Source organism: Cebus imitator, unplaced genomic scaffold, assembly GCF_001604975.1.
Source record: "Cebus imitator isolate Cc_AM_T3 unplaced genomic scaffold, Cebus_imitator-1.0 Scaffold504, whole genome shotgun sequence".
In the NCBI taxonomy this organism is placed as follows: domain Eukaryota; kingdom Metazoa; phylum Chordata; class Mammalia; order Primates; family Cebidae; genus Cebus; species Cebus imitator.
In genome coordinates, this window is record NW_016107819.1 from 908,643 (window position 1) to 925,659 (window position 17,017).

Below are 17,017 nucleotides of genomic sequence, written 5' to 3' on the forward strand. Positions count from 1 at the left end.
CTCTGCCAAGGATATTTGGTAAAGATTATGTGGAGAGAAAAATACAAAATTACAGTTAGAACAAATAAATTCTGGTCTTCTACTAAAAATGTACTGTATATTTCAAGATAGCTAGAAGAGAAGATTGTTAATGTTGTCACCCCTCAGAAAATAATAAATTTTTAAAATGATGAAAATAATAATTACTTTGACTTGATCATTACAGAATATATACATACATTAAAATAGCACACTGTATCCCATAAATATGTACTGTTATTATTATGTGTCAATTACATACAAAAACTTATTGATGAAAAAAGATATGTAGAGAAAGTAGCACATAGTGCTATCTTCAAGAACAGAAGCTTAATTTAATGTGAGGGACGTAAAGGCGATGACATGGGTGAGATGCTGCCTATAAATAATATGCTGCTGCAGGTATGGAGAGGGTGAGGCTAAAGGCAGGCATTGTCTTCAGGAAACAATTCCAGTAATCCAGAAAAAAGATGAGAATTGTTTGAACTGGGATGTTGGTAGTAGAAAAGTAAAAAATAAGGCTGAGGTCATGGATATTTAGAAGAAAGAAGGGATGAGTTTTGGTGGAAGAATGAAAAAAAGATGATAGATGAACAAACAGGAATAAAGAATCAGTCTGAGGGTAGCTTTAAAGAACAAAGAAACACATGTATTAAAGGTATTGATAAAAAGCCATAAAAAGGAAGAATGCAGAAATATCATTCTGCCCAGGATGACACAGTGAAGACAGAGGCATCAAGAAAAGAAGCTGAAATTGGCACCACAGAAAAAAAAGTAAGTTTGGTTGTATACATGGTGCAGGAAAGTTCTGTCCAGGTTTTCAGATAGAAATTTTTAGTAGAATATTAGAAATGAGAGACAATTCACTCTGGAATCCATGACACAGAAATGATCATTGAAGGCTGGAAAACAAATGATATTCATAAATGATAGGGTAGCTGGAGAAAATATTAGAGGCGTGAGGCCCTAATTAGAGGATACTAGGAGTAGAGTGACACTTAACTATTATTAGGTATGCATGTACACAGATGGCCCCGACTTACTATAGTTAAATTTGTGATTTTTTTTTTTTTTATTTGCTATAGTGTGAATGTGACACAAATTCAGTAGAAGCTGTACTTGTAAGTTAGAAGTTTGATCTTTTCCCAGGCAAGCCATATGTGGTGTGATGCTCCCTTGCTGTGCTGGGCAGCACAGAGAGCCACGGCTCCCAGTCAGCTATGAGATCAGGAGGGTAAACAATCTGTATGTTACAGTGTATTATATTGCCAGCCTTTTATGAATACTGTGTTTTGTATTTTTGCGTCCAGTCATGTCCATAAAATGCCCATCTGGGCATAATATTCTACACTTTATTATAAAATAGGCTTTGTGTTAGATGATTTTGCCCAACTGTAAGCTAATGTAAGTGTTCTGAGGACGTTTAAGGTAGGCTAGGCTATGATGCTTGGTAGATTAGGTATTTTAACCACATTTTTGACTTGATATTTTCAACATATCATGGGTTATCAGAATGTAACTTAATCATAAGCTGAGGAGCATCTATAGTCTCCTTCATGACTGGTGATAGATAAATCACTTGTTTGTGTTTTTGACAAACTAGATTACCCAATTCAATAGATAATGAACGGAACTATAAACCCAAAAATCTGAGACAGGTCTCAGCTAATTTAGAAAACATATTTTGTCAAAGGTCGAGGATGCACCCCCATTGACAGAGCCTCAGGAAGTCCTGACAACATGTGCCCAAGGTGGTTGGGGCACAGCTTGATTTTATACATATTAGGGAGACATGAGACATCAAATATATGTAAGAAGTACATTGGTTCCATCCAGAAATGTGGGGACAACTGGAAGCAGAGAGGGGGCTTCCAGGTCACAGGTAAGTGAGACACAAATGGTTGCATTCTTTTGAGTTTCTGATAAGACTTTCCAAAGGAGGCAGTCAGATATGCATTTACCTCAGTGAGCAGAGGGATGACTTTGAATAGAATGGGAGGCAGGTTTGCCCTGATCAGTTTCCAGCTTGATTTTTCCTTTTAGTTTAGTGATTCTGGGGGCCCAAGGTAGTTTTCTTTAACAGAATCTAAATATGACTGTGATAAAAAGAATTTGATTTTTTCACTTTCTTCTAATGTTCTGAGGTGGAAATAAGAAGCCGCAACAATAACGATAAATTATTATAATTTGTAACATTAGTGTTCATTTATTGAGTTTCAGTCTGTGCCAGGCCAGTCCTTTAGAAAAATTAGATAAATAATGGTTGTCATTTAAGGAGTTTATTTTCTAACTCTAAGGAAGGGCAGAGTGACCTCTCAGCAGAACTAAAACCAGAATGTTTTCTTTTTCTCCTTTACTAAATATTTGCCAATGTTTTAGCCTTTCAAGGGAAGGGGGAAGCAAAAACTGGAACCAGGGATCATATCTTCAGGCATTTTGAATGCTAAGTAGGCATGGCTATAATGGAAATATTCAGTATGAAAGGGCCCAGCAGATTAAGTCTTCTTCTGTTGACTTTTGGAGTTAAACGTTGAGGTAAAAGTAGAAGGGTACATTTTAGTGGGGCCTGTTTGTTACCCAAAGAAGCAATTTAATTCCAACAACATACCCAAGCCATCCCATGACAATTCTCACAATTTTCTGAACAATATCAATATAACAGAAAATGTATTCACAAACTGAATATTACACTATTATTAGAAAACAAGGCAAAAGTAGCTTAAAAAGTATTATCTTGGTTGAAGAAACAAGAAATAATTAAACATTGGAGATTTCAGCCAATGAATAAGGTGAATGCATAAAAATATCCCCAGGAAATTAATGTTGCTTTCAAAGAATATTGAAATATTAAATCCATTCCAACATCTGGGAGATAAATTCTCTTTATGTATGTGTGTATTTTTCTTTAATGAAGACCAAGCTTATATTTTTGTCTTCATAAACAGATAAATAATTTGATGAAATGACTGTAGCCCACAAAGCAAATAACACAAATCATTTTCTGTATTTTTTCTCATTTTGGCAATAAAATAATGTAGATATGTTTCCTTTAAAAATACAGTCATATTAGTTCTACACTGAAGCTTGGACTCTATGAATGCAAACTTATTTATATTCAAACCTGGTCCAACTATAAGACCGTGCATCTTGCTGCAAATCTTGTTTTCTTGTCTTCAAGATAAATGTTGATTGAAAGATTATAGCAGAGAATTAAACAAAAATTATTGATGAAATTTGCCTATAACTTTTATGTTTATCTAAGGACAACTGCTAAAATAAACCCCCTTTGGTTATCCCCAACTCCCCATAATTGTTTAAACTCCTACCTGTGTTTTGATGCCTGTGTGTCAAAAAGGTTGCTAAAGAAGAATAAAAGAAAATATTGAATTTAGAGAATTTGACCTTAGTATTTGAAGCTTCCAAATTTATTGCATTGCTTTTATTATCATTTGCATCAATTGATATTTGAAAAAGGATGCTTTTTCTCAGAAATTGACTTACTTTAGTGATGTTATTGTTGCTATATGTTGCACTTTGATTAGGATTAGACCTGTTTTTCCCCCACTGTCTTTCTAAAAATATCCTTACAATGAGTTTGTTTTCCTAATATAAGTAACCCAATTACCTTTGAATTACGTTTGATTCTTTGTATATGTGGATGGGGGATGGAGGGGTCCAGCTTTTCTAGGCTCCAATGAAAGCTGAATCTCCTTCAGGGTCTGTGACCAGTCTTTTTTTTTTTTTTTTTTTTTTTTTTTTTTTTTTTTTTTTTTTTTTTTTTTTTTTTTTTTTTTTTTTTTTTTTTTTCTTATACAGAGTCTCACTCTTTCTCCCAGGCTGGAGTGCAGTGGCGCAATCTTGGCACACTGCAACCTCTCCCTCCCGGGTTCAAGCAATTCTCTTCCTCAGACTCCCTAGTAGCTGGGATTACAGGTGCACGCCACCACATCTGCCTATTGTTTGTATTTCTGGCAGACACAGGGTTTCACCGTCTTGGCCAGTCTGGTCTAGAACTTCTGATCTCATGATCTACCTGCCTCAGGCTCCCAAAGTGTTGAAATTACAGGCATGAGCCACTGCACCCAGCCTATCACCAGTCTTTTATCCTATAATCTCTTGGGGGAAAAAACAAAGAAACTAACAGCAACAACAACAACAAAAAACGTCTGTTCTCTCTGCTGCAGAAATACAGAAGCCACCCTTACTCTCACTGAAAAGACACATACAATGCATGGATATAAGAAATGATTGAAACCAGCCTGTTGACAAGAGTTCAAAATTGTGATATATAGTAGGACAAAATTAGTAGCTCTTTTAGCCAATCATCTATGTGTCTATCACCTATCTTTCTATTTATCTATTAACTTACTTATCTATCTATAATTTTGCCATTGCTGAAGTCTTACTTTTTTCCTTGTAATACCTTTCCTCTAGGGTAATTTTTCAGTTATTCACCTTGCCTATATTCACTCCCCCTTATAAACCATCCTGAATTCAACATCAATGTTAATTCCTTTAAACCATGACCCTGATCATGTCGTTCCCCCTGTTCAAAATCGTGCATTGAGTCAACCCTCAAGGGCCATCTCTATCAAACTTCTTGGCCTCCTCTTTGGTGCCTCCTTTTCCTATACCATATCGCTCATCTCAGTGAACCACACACCATGTTGCTTTCTTATCTCTGTGCCTATACACGTTGTTCCCTCTAAAGATTTTTTCTCCCATTACCTTATAACTAAATCCTATTTGTTGTTCAGACTTTAATGCAAATATCACGTTCTTTATCTCATTTTTTAAAGAATCCTCCACTCTCTTTCTACCTGCTCTCTCAGTTGGAAGTATTTTTTCCCTCTTCTGAACACTTACAGACATTTATGCAACTTCTGTTCACACAACTAACCATTTTCTACCTCTTTCTGTGTTGTAGGTAATATATTCATGTATTTGAATGTCTTATTTTTTCTACTATTCTACTGTCATATTAAAGGGACTACAGAATTGTGTCTATTTTTGTACCCCTCAAAATGCCTGGTGCAGCACCTTGCATATTGTATATAAATACTTTACAGTTATTAAAAGAATAAATAACTGTTGTTGCTAATATGCCTAAAGGTAGAGTAAGAATCTCTATTCGAAACAAAGTGAATTGTATTGCATCTTTATAATGAATGACAGCATCACATAAATGGAAGATCATGGAATGGAAAAAGATATGGGTTCATCCTTAGCCCAAATATTTGCTAGAAATTTGGACTGCGGAAATTAGACTGTTTATTTCAATGACTGTCCATTTTTAGAGAGATTAATATTATCTATCACCAAAAGTCATTGTATAAGTATTATATTATATAATTAATGTACATATAAACACAATAGCTAACAAACTCCTCGTTGATATTTATTTTTTTCTCAGTACTTTGACAGTATCATCCCACTGTATCCTGGCTTCTATTGTTGCTATTAAAAGCTCTGCTGTCAGTCAGTTTTGGTTCCTTGCTAGGTCATTTGCCTTTTTATTTCCCTCTAGGTACTTTTCACTTCCTTCCTTTGACTTTTATGTTTTCTCATTTCACTGATACATGTCTAGGTGTATATTGTTTTAAATTAATTCTGTTGGGGTTATTCTGTGCTAATTGATTCTTTGGATTTATGTCTTTCATCATTTCAGGAAAACTATACCATTACTTATAATATTCATCCCTCAGTCTCTGTTTTTCTACTATTATTCTAATTAGATATTTATTACACAGCTTATCCTCCATATTGCTCCATCCAACTTAATTTCTTTACCTCTCTGGGCTGCATTCTATGAAATTTCTTCAGAACTATCTTTTATAAAAACAAATTCTTTTTTCTACTGTGTCTAGTCTACTATTTAATCTGCTCATATAATCACTATTTTGGAAATTATATATTGGTTTCATGTGTATAATTTTTATTATGTTCCTTTTTATGTCTATAACTTCTATTGGGTTTTAGACTTTCATGGTCATTTTTAATAGTCTCCAATGTTTGCCTGGTTTTCTGATCCTTTTATTTTTTTAAATATTTCCAGCAGACTTATTTGATACTCTATATCAGCTAATTCAAATATATAATTCCCTTGGGACTTTAAATCTGGTGTTAATGTGCCTATGATCATGCATCATACATTGTTTGCTTATGCATTGCACAATCTTTGGTTATGTGTTTATGTTACATGGATCACAAAATTTAAGAACCGCAGGGAATAAAGTATAAATTATTTTTCCAGATAACATTTTACACTTGTGTCTACTTGGGGACTACAGATTCTACTGATCTGGAATCACACTAGTCTCTGACGAGTTTCCCCTCTGTGTGACACACTTAGTGTCAATTCTGCCATCTTGACACTGGCCCAAGTCTTAGCTTCTTCCATGCAATGGTGTTGTCAGCATTTCTACACAGCATGACTCTTTTAGTCCATTTTGTTTGCTATAAAGGAATATCTGAGGCTGGATAATTTGTTAAGAAAAATGATTATTTTGGTTCATGGTTCTATAGGCTATACAAGAAGTATGACACTAGCATCTGCTTTTGATGAGGCTGCAGGAAATTTTACTCATGGCAGAAGGCTATGGAAGCTGTCATGTCACATGGTGAGACAGGAAGCACGGTGGTGGGGAGGGTGCCATGCTATTTTAAGCAAGCAGATCTCCTGTTAAGTAGTAGAGTGGGAACTCACTCATTACCACGTGGGAAGGGCACCAAGCCATTCATGAAGGATCTGCCCCCATGACCCAAATACCTTCCAGTAGGTCCCCACCTCCAACATTGATCACATTTCAACATGAAATTGAAAGGGGAAACATATGCAAATTATATCAATAGCCTACTTACTGCTTAAAGTAGTACTTACTTGCTGCTAAACCCTCTACATACTGAGCTCAATTCATATATTTTTGGTGGGAAAGAGACCTAGAAGAATTCTTTCACCTAAGAAATATAATGCTTCATGATAATAGTTCCATATAAAATTAGTTATTTTACATTGACAGAGACCTTCAGTGTCAAATTTCTGCCATACTTGAAGTGAAAGATTTCTGATTATACGCATCGTTTATTGGTGTATATAATTGTGGAACGTAATTTTTTTTATATTTTTCTGTTGGTTTTCACACCTTTATTTTCCTCCCTCCAGGATTTTTGAACAAGAAACACACAGCCTACTTCATTTTATTCCCATAGTATCTGTCACATATTAAGTTCTCAGTAATTAACTTCTTAATATACACAGAACAATTCCATGCTCTTTAGTTTATATGAAAAGAATATATGACAAAATCTAGGAATGAAAATTATCTGGTAAAAGCTGTGAAAGTAAAAGATAAGAATCCTCATATGTGAACTTATATATCTATTTAGAATCAGAGAATATAAATTTTCCCCTTTTAGAAAATTCTGAGACTGTAATATTTATGCCTTTTCCCCCCACACTTTTACTTATTTACCTTCACACCAAATCCCTAGACAGCAAGAAGATCAAAAGCATCAATACTATTTTATGACATACTCTGAAAAATGAAACAGGTAAGAGATACAGATAAAATACTAACTTATTTTAAATGTAGAATTTAAAAGGCTGTGATTACTGAGACAATATCATATATATTAATATGACCTTAATGTGAATGAAAAACAATTCCACCATCTATTTGGTGATACAAAAATTAAAATTTTAGAAAAAGGTTCTGAAGTAAAAGTGATAATTAAAAGATCAAAGAAAAATGCATAGTCAATGCTTAATTATCTAAATACCATTAACTCAAATCATATGCTGCTTCATCCTCTGTGGCTGCCTCTTGCTACTTAGAAAACTCATTATGATCTTCATTATAGGATGAAAAGAGAACATTAAAAGAATAAAAAGTCTATCCATTCAGAGAAATTTAAACAGTTCTGATAAATAATAGAGAAAGATAAAACTGAAACTTTAGTTTCAAAGGAGGCTAGTAAATCACACATATGTGTTCCTTTGTTCATTGACCCTATCCCCCTTAATAATTCAAAATTAGTAGTACATATAGCACCTACATATGTTATGTCTTGGAGTCAAAAATGCAGAAAGAAGGATTTCTGGCCAGGTAGTTCTGACATTCACTTCTCTTGGTCAAAGCCCTGAAATGAATCTTTATTTTCAATCTGCAAATTTAAATATTTTCTAAATGGTTCTGTCAACAGGCTCTGTCCAAAGGGAAAAAAGAATTGGTAGTAATATAAAGGATATAATTATTGAATTCTGACCCAAATCCTCCTCACATTAGTCTTCCATAGCAACTAAAATTGGTAAAATTGTGCTTAAAAGAGGACAGGCCTTATCTATTGGGATACAAGTACCATTGACCCCATAGAAGCAAATAATCTGTCAGATTACTTAGGTGTTATGATGAAAGATAGAAACCAGGACTTTTATGAAAGCAGATATAGTAAATATGAAAAGTCTCCAGCCTATGGAAATATAGATGTACTTATTTCAGAAGGGCATGTTTTCAAAGATAACTTCCACAATTTTAGCTTCTCAGAGCCAGCCTGTCAGTGTGCTGTAAAGAATTACTTCCTAATATTGCAATACCAGGCCCTTCTTCAATGAGTACAGTGATTAAAATTCCTAACATCAAAATATTATTTAGAATACATACAGAATTTATAGACTTATTTTTTAAAAATTACAATATACATTTTTGTGTATTGTAACAATTCAAGAAAGCTGCTTCAATGCGTTTCCTAACAGCACTCAAATTCTGTAGATGCCTTAATTTCAGCACAATTCTGAGCACATTATAATTAAGACAAGCAAATAGCCATGTACTCAGGATGGTGAAAGGTGTTACAATATATATTTGAATAGCATGCGCTTAGAAGTTAAGTTAGATGGATCTGGGTTTGGATACTTGATCTGATTCTTACTAGCTTTGTAAATTCTCATAGCATGCATGTTCTATGACCACTCAATTCTTTAAGTTAGAGTCGGGAAGTAATAGTATTTATATCATAGAGTTTTTATTGGGTTTAAATAAAATAATCTATATAAAGCATTTTTACAGTGCCTGAGATATAATAAATGCTCAATAAATGTCATATCAATATTTTAATATTATTATAAAAATTATTTTATGTAATTGATTTTTTAATTGTTTACAAAATATTGAGCCCAAATTACCAGGAACAATATATACCTTATTTTAATCTGTATTTATTATTGCTATTTCACTAAGAAGAAAACATACTGTCAAGTATTTTAGGTAAGTTACCTGAAAACACATAACCATAAATGAGATGATTGAGTGTTGAATACACAATGGTTTCACACCAAAAATTATGTTTTTTCATTGCACACACTGATTCTTAATATTTCTTGTAATTATGGTTAAGATCCAGGAGGAGAAAAATGGATTGCATTTGGAAATTGATTAATTGGTCTTCCAATATAAGATAGCAGCATATTCAGTATGTTGATATTAGACCACCTGCAGGACCACCTGTCATGATAAGTCAAAGCCCCACATTATCCTGCCCCACCATTGTCAACACAATTGTTCGATTCTATGGAGTTTACTCCTTGTCATGTACAAAAATACTTAACAGACCTATTGTCTATAGTGTAACAAAACAGAGCCCACTTGTTCAACCTGAATTGAGGTGAACTTTTAAGTATACAATCGAAACGTTTTCCAGCTTAAGCCACATTAATGTGTCACACTGATTGAATTCCAATTCTGAAATAAGTTCAACTAAAACAGTAGCAAAACATAATAGAAAAAAATTAAAGGGATTTGTGCTAGAAATAACAGGTGCAGCAGTGAACATATGTAGAAACTGACATGACAATAGTGAAAAAATATATAGCTTCTGAAGCACCATGGCAGTCTGAGCCTGCAAAATCCTTTTATTAGCTGCCATAGCAGTATCCAGAAGAGTAATTAGGGATTTGAGCAGCATAACACAGAGTAATAGAAGGGGCTAGAAATAACTGCAGCATGGCACAATAGCATGTGCCAGTCAGAGGAAGACTGTGCACTCAGTTTGAAAAATCAATGAAAGGAAGAAAATGTTGTTAGTGCCTATGATTGTTGGAGAGCTGACTTCAAGGCGATGGGTAAAGCTGAATTTGGTTTCAGTGAACCAAGCACAGGCTCACAAATTTTTACTTCCCAAAAAACCATTTTGAGTCAGCTCTGATTTGCAGATCTACAAAATTTCAAAAGGACTAGGAACTGCATAGGCAGTCAGATTTTTAATAAGCAGTATTTTCTCTATGGGGCCCCTTGGATGGCATGGTGTAGTATCTTAAACCATGAATTAGTATCAGGCTATGTACAAGCTATTAAACTAAATAAAAGTTTTACCAATAATCCAGATAAAATAATTAATACAATTAACCAGAAATAAAACAAAGGTATAAAAATTTATTCATCTTTGCATTAATTCAGCAAATACTTATTAAATACTTAATACATGGATAGGTCTGCTAAAAAATGTGTAAAGATATCAAGAAATTTGAAACACAATCTTTTTCTAAAGAAGCTGAGGAAAAGTAAACTACATTGTAAAAATTTAAAAAGTAAAACACAAGAATGATAGGTATCTTGACAAAAGTGTGCATGTGAATGTCAGTGGTTCAACTATCGAAATTAACTTACCTAATCACTCTTATTTTCAGTTTGCTCATCCAAATAATTGTCATGTGAATTGTTAACTTGACGTCATTGTCTTCATGAACTTAATTTTTAAAAGTAAGTTAATGTGATTTCCTCTTCTGGAAGATGGAATAGATATAATTTTACTTATTTTTCCTTCTAAATACTACTAAAACTCCAGAGTATTATATATAACACAAACATGAGAACACCCTGAAAGATGGAAATAAATAGATTGTTTAGAGAGCTCAGGACCCAGGAAATGACATGGTGGTGAGCTTCCTGGGTTTCTGTCTTTCTTTCTCTCCCTCCTCTCTTTCTCTCTCTCCTTCCTCCCTTCTTTTTTCTTTATCTTTCTCTCTCTCTTTTCCTTTCTCCGTCCCACCCTCCCTTCCTTCCTCCCTTCCAACCTTCCTTTTTTATGTGTCATATATTTGAGAGTTGCAGCTAAAGAAGCCAACAACTTTGAAATGCCAAAAGACACAGACAAAAAGCCCCCAAAAAATTCTGCTTTGTCTAGCCAAAGGACAAGAAAAGAGGTAGCCTGGGCAAGGACAGAAAATTTTGATAAAATAACTCCTCTACTGCAATCAATCCCTACCTTTGAAAAAGCTATTCTCGCCCCCAATTTGTATCCAAAGTTGGACGGGGAATGATTCTAACTTCATCAGGGTGTGATGAGCAGTTCCAATATCTGGGTATGCATGGTGTCTGTGCTTGGCAGTGACAAGGCACCCATGCAACTTTTTCAGGGGGTTGTCAGAAGAGAGAGGCCTCTTGAGTAGCAGTAATGAGATACTTTACTTCCTAAGCAAGGTGAAAGTATCACCCCAACTGACAGGTGGCAATGGAAGCTAAGTGGACAACCTGGATTTCTGCCCTTAACTTGCAAAATGGAGACAGTGGCTCCCACTTCCCCTGCCAGAGTGATATCAAAGAAAGCCAGCTAAAACAGAGGCTTAAATAAGATCCAAAGGGTTACAACACGATACATAAGATTTCTTCTATGGTGTGAATATTTGTGCCTACCTACCCCTGCCAAATATATATGTTGAAGACCTAATAACCAATGGGATGATATTAAGATATGGGTCCTTTGATGATTAGTGATTAGATCATGAGGGTGAGACTAGTCCCTTTATAAAAGAGGCGCCAGTGGGGGGACACAGCTAGAAGGTACTACCTAAACGCCAGGCAACAGGCCTTTACCAGATGTCAAATTAGCTGGTACCTTGATCTTGGACTTACCAACCTTCAGGACTGTGAGAAATACATTTTTATTTGTAAGCCACTCTTTTTACGGTATTTTATTACAGCAGCTGAAATACCCTAAAACAATGCACATGTTTTAGTAAAAAAAATAAGTCATCACACAAAGAACCAGAAGAATCTGACTAATTACTACTCTCTGTGCTATAGGAATGTTTTCTTAATGTAGACCAATGAGCTGAAGTCAAAGGAGAGTGTGGCCCACCTATTGATCTGAGGAAATAGAACTCAGAAATTGTAGCAATTAAAGCAGATAAGGTTTGAAGGTTAGAATGCCCAGAAGGAAAATGCCATGCAGAAAAGGAGGGTGGAGTTAGAGAGGTCCATGGGTGTCCCTTGTGAGTTACTTGCTAAAGGCTGGGCTGCACATTCAGAAAATGAGTCTGCCTAAGATTTACCAGAAAATAGCTACTATGGGGTTGGTAGTAAAATGTAGATACTAGAGGTAGAGTAGTTATAGACCTATTATACATCAGACCTTGACAGAGAGTATAGACATCATTAATACCTGCAGGTTTTGCTCAGACACCAGAAAGCCTAAACCTTATGTGTAAAGGCCATCCTCTAGAATAGGGAATGGAAAAGTATGATTCTTGAGTCTAATGCATCCTGTCATTTGTATTTGTAAATAATGTGTTGGAACCTGGCCATGCCCATTTGTTTATATGTTAGTGACTACTTTGCTGCTGTAATGGAAGAGATTAGTACATTCCACAGAAACTCTATGGCCTAAAACACTAAATAAAATAAAATACTTACTAGCAGGTTATTTTTAAAACAAGTCTGCCAACCTCTGCTTAAGAGTAAAGACTACCCTAAATCCACTTTAACAAAGTCTACCAAGTCCTCAGTAAAGACAAAATGCCTGCTTAAGACTAAAATTCACGTAGTAAGACAAAAAATACATTCTCATTCCTGGTCCTTACCACTAAGCAAAGTGTCAAGTAGCAAGTAACTTGCAAGAGACACAGATCACTGAGACACAATGCAAAGAGAAAACTTAAAACTTTGAGTTTGGAGTATATATTGAGAAATAAATCCACTGGCAAACCAATCCCTATATTAAACATGGATTTTGCTAAACGTATTTGAAGATTGTAATATAATGAGTATAAACATAGCAACAACACACCTCAAATACTTATTTAGATTAACTTAAATACCCATAATAAAGACCTAGTAGAAGAGAATGTACGCCAATTTTCAAGCATTTAAAAATAGTTATCTTAATCTTTACTGTGTTATAAAAGAGAGCTGGCTTTAAAAAAAAAAACACAGAAATAAAGTAAATTATTATAACCAGCCTTAAATATTATATAGATATTGGAAGTATCTGAAAATGAATTTAAAATAATTGTGATTAATATGCTGAAAGTTAATTGGAGAAAATGGAAACTATAAAAAAGAATGAAATGTAAAACCTAGACATGAAAAGCACAATAATATCACTAGATTCAAGACAATATAGAAAGTAATTAATTTACTCAGATACACCAGGAAAAATTACTTAAACTGCAGCACAAAGACACTATAGAATGAAGAAAGCAGAGTATATCATCCAAAACCTACGAGACATTAGGAAATGACTTAATATTTGCATATTTAAGATTGTACAAGAAAAAAAATAGGGCAGCAAATATATTTTTTAAAAATTGGCCAAGAATTTTACAAATTTAATTATATAATCAAAAGCACAGAGCTAAGCAGCTCAGAAAACACCATATAAAATAAACAAACATACACAAATTCACAAACTCACACATTTACACATATCATTTTTAATTTGCTAAAATGAAAGATAAAATATTAAACGTTTTCAGATAAAAAGGAAACATCACGGATATTGTTATGCGTCTCCACCCAAATCTCATCCTGAACTGTAATCCCCAGGAGTTGACGGAGAGACCTGGTGGGAGGTGACTGGATCATGGGGCCAGCTTGCCCCATGCAGTTCTCATGATAGTGAGTTCTCATGAGGTCTGATGGTTTTATAAGTGTTTGAAATTTCTTCCTACACTCACTATCTCTCTCACCTGCTTTCATGGAAGACATGCCTGCTTCCCCTTCCACCATGATGATTATAAGTTTCCTGAAGCCTCCCAGCTATGTGGAGCTGTGAGTCCCTTAAAATTCTTTTCTTTATAAATTACCCAGTTTCAGGTAGTATCTTTATAGCGGTGTGAGAGCGGACTAATACAATTACATACAGATGAATAACTTATAGCATAAAACTCTTTATAAAACTAAGCAAGCTAGAATGTATGGGGTGAAATCTGTAAAGTGTAGAAAGAAAAAACTACTGTCAACTCAGTAAACATGTTTTAAATAAATAAATTAGAATATCTCAGAGAAACAAAATCTATAAGAATTTACTGGGAGAAAGAAGAATTGTTAAAGGAATAAGTTGAAAGGGAAGAAATAAAAATGTCCCTCTCTGCAGATGTCATGTTTGTATACATAAGAAAATCTTTAAAACTTTATGAAGAAGCTCCTAGAAGTAGTAAAGTGAGTTTTTTCAAGGGTACATGATACAAAAATCAATATGCACAGGTAACAGCAATTAAAAATTGGAATTTGGTTTTAAAAAATGCAAAACCATGACAATACCGCCCCCCAAAAAATTAACTCAGGTTCATATTTTGCAAAACGTGAACAGGCTCTGTGTGTTGAAAATACAAAAATATGGATGAAAAAATTAAAGAAAATATTAATTCTCAAGCAAATCTGTTCACTACAATCTTAATCAAAATCGTGACAGGCTTTTAAAAATAGTTATCAACAAGGAGATTTTGAAGTACACATGGAAAGGCACAATAATCAGAAAAGCCAAAGCTGTTTTCAAAAAGGACAAAATTAGAGGATTTACAATACAGTACCTGAGCTCAGGACTCACTGTGAAACTACAGAAATTAAGGTAATGTGGAATTGATGAAAGTATAGACTTACAAATCAATGGAATAGAGAACTGAGCAATGAGCTCACACAAATATAGTAAAAACAAAAATCTATATACTATTTTCCCCTATATGAAGGTATGTTATATCTTTGTATTGGTATATTTCTGTTCATAAGGTCAAAACTATCTCTAAAACTGTGGTTCTTATGCATTTGTGGGGTATGAGTCTTGTTGAGAGTGGGAACTGTGTCTTCTTCATTTCTATTCTCCTCGGTTATAAGGACAGTATTAATTCATTAAACTCAAATTCTATCACATATTAATGCTATAAACTTGGGAAGGAAAGTTCTCTGAATTTCATCTCCTGTAAAATTGAGATAACACTACATAAAAAGATAGTTGTGTTTACTAAATGACATCATACATATAAGGCAATCAACAGAGTGACTAATATAATATACCAGTAACCCCTTTAAATATTAGCTGGTGGCCTTAGGTTGGGATTTTTAGACATATACCTTTACCGTGTAATAAACATTCTTGTGCAAGTAATTATTGAAGAAGTATCCTCAGAGAGAATAAAAATGAGAGAGAGTAGCAGAATAGGGCCAAGGAAGTTATTAAATGAGAATAAGGTCTCAAACTCAATACATCCATTGTGATACCAAGGGCAGCTCTGAAGTACAAAATGCAGGACAGAAGTAGCTTCCTTATAAGAGAATAGTATGGGGGTATAACTTAGAGGTAGCTTCTGTATGGCAGACAATAATTCACTGGAGAAAGGGATCAATTTTGAGCAGTCAGCACTCAAAGCAGTTAGAGGCAAGACTGCACTTGCTGGTGAGATGACATCTGGGCAGGGCATTGACAGCATCTTCTACCTTATTGTTACTATCTAATTATTCTACCAAGATATTTAAATGTAAACTAAGACTTTAAAACTAATATAATACAATTAAGCCATATTATGGAACATCTCTCTCCCAACCTCAGCTAAAAGATGACATTACCAGCATCACATAAGCACAATATTAAGTAGTCAAAAATGTAGCAGAAAATGACAGAGAGACAGAATATTTCTGAAATTGGCCTAACTTATAATGCTCTCTATCCACCTTCTACAATCAGTCTTCCAAAAAACTCTTATGGGAAATGTAAAGTGAAATCTTTTTGAAAAGTATGTAGTAAGGCATTTCACTTTACATAAAAATTCAACTGAGCAGATATTTTATCACAGACAGAAAATAAAACAACAAGAACAAAAACAACAAGAAGGTTGAGTATTGTTGTTTCCCCATTGGGAAGAAACCTAATAAGGGAAGATGGAATGATCACAAACACCAATAGTTTACTACCGCCAATGAAAATTGGATTATGGTGTGGATAAGAAAGAAAAAAAGGTCTTCCAAGGAACTAGGAGGATGGAAGAAGAAATACCTAGTACTGCTCCTCCTGCCAGCCACTAAAGGATAATAAAATAATGGCCAACCTCATTTTTTTGCCAGCCTTCCACTTTCAGGAAATGGGATAAGATTGTTGCTAGAGATTTTGAGTGAAGAGTAGGGAGTAAAATATCTGATTTTGGCCCTGACTTTCTCACTTCAGAGCAAGGGTTTCAGGGCTCCATTCTGAAAGGGAAAATTATACAAAACTTGAAGGTAATCTGTGTGGATTGGGTACTCAAATAAAATAGAGGATTCTCATGTAGATTTAAATTTCAGATAATGATGGATAATTAAGACATACTTACACTGAAAAAAAACTACTGTTGGAGTGAAATTAAAATTTCATTGGGCTTCTTGTTTTCTACTATTGGGAATTCATATGTAGACATGTTACAGAATGTAGATTTGATGTTTGGAGCTCCAGCTCACTTTTTGGAGCATGAGGAGACATGCTTGAATACAAAAGGTTAATGCCTTGTTTCCTGTTGATATGGAGGTTTTACCATGCCCACACAAGGGAGAATTTTGGACTTTTAGTTTAAAAGTGAGAAATAAACTTACATCTTGTCTAAGCTATTATGTATTTCATGATCTGCATAGAACACTCTCTGGGTTTTAACTCAATAAATATTTGTGGAATGGATGAATGACTGAATTAAAGTAGATTTCACCCATACTCTGTCAGAAAAAACAAAAGCTCTTGATAGAACCTGCCACATTACACTTGAAAA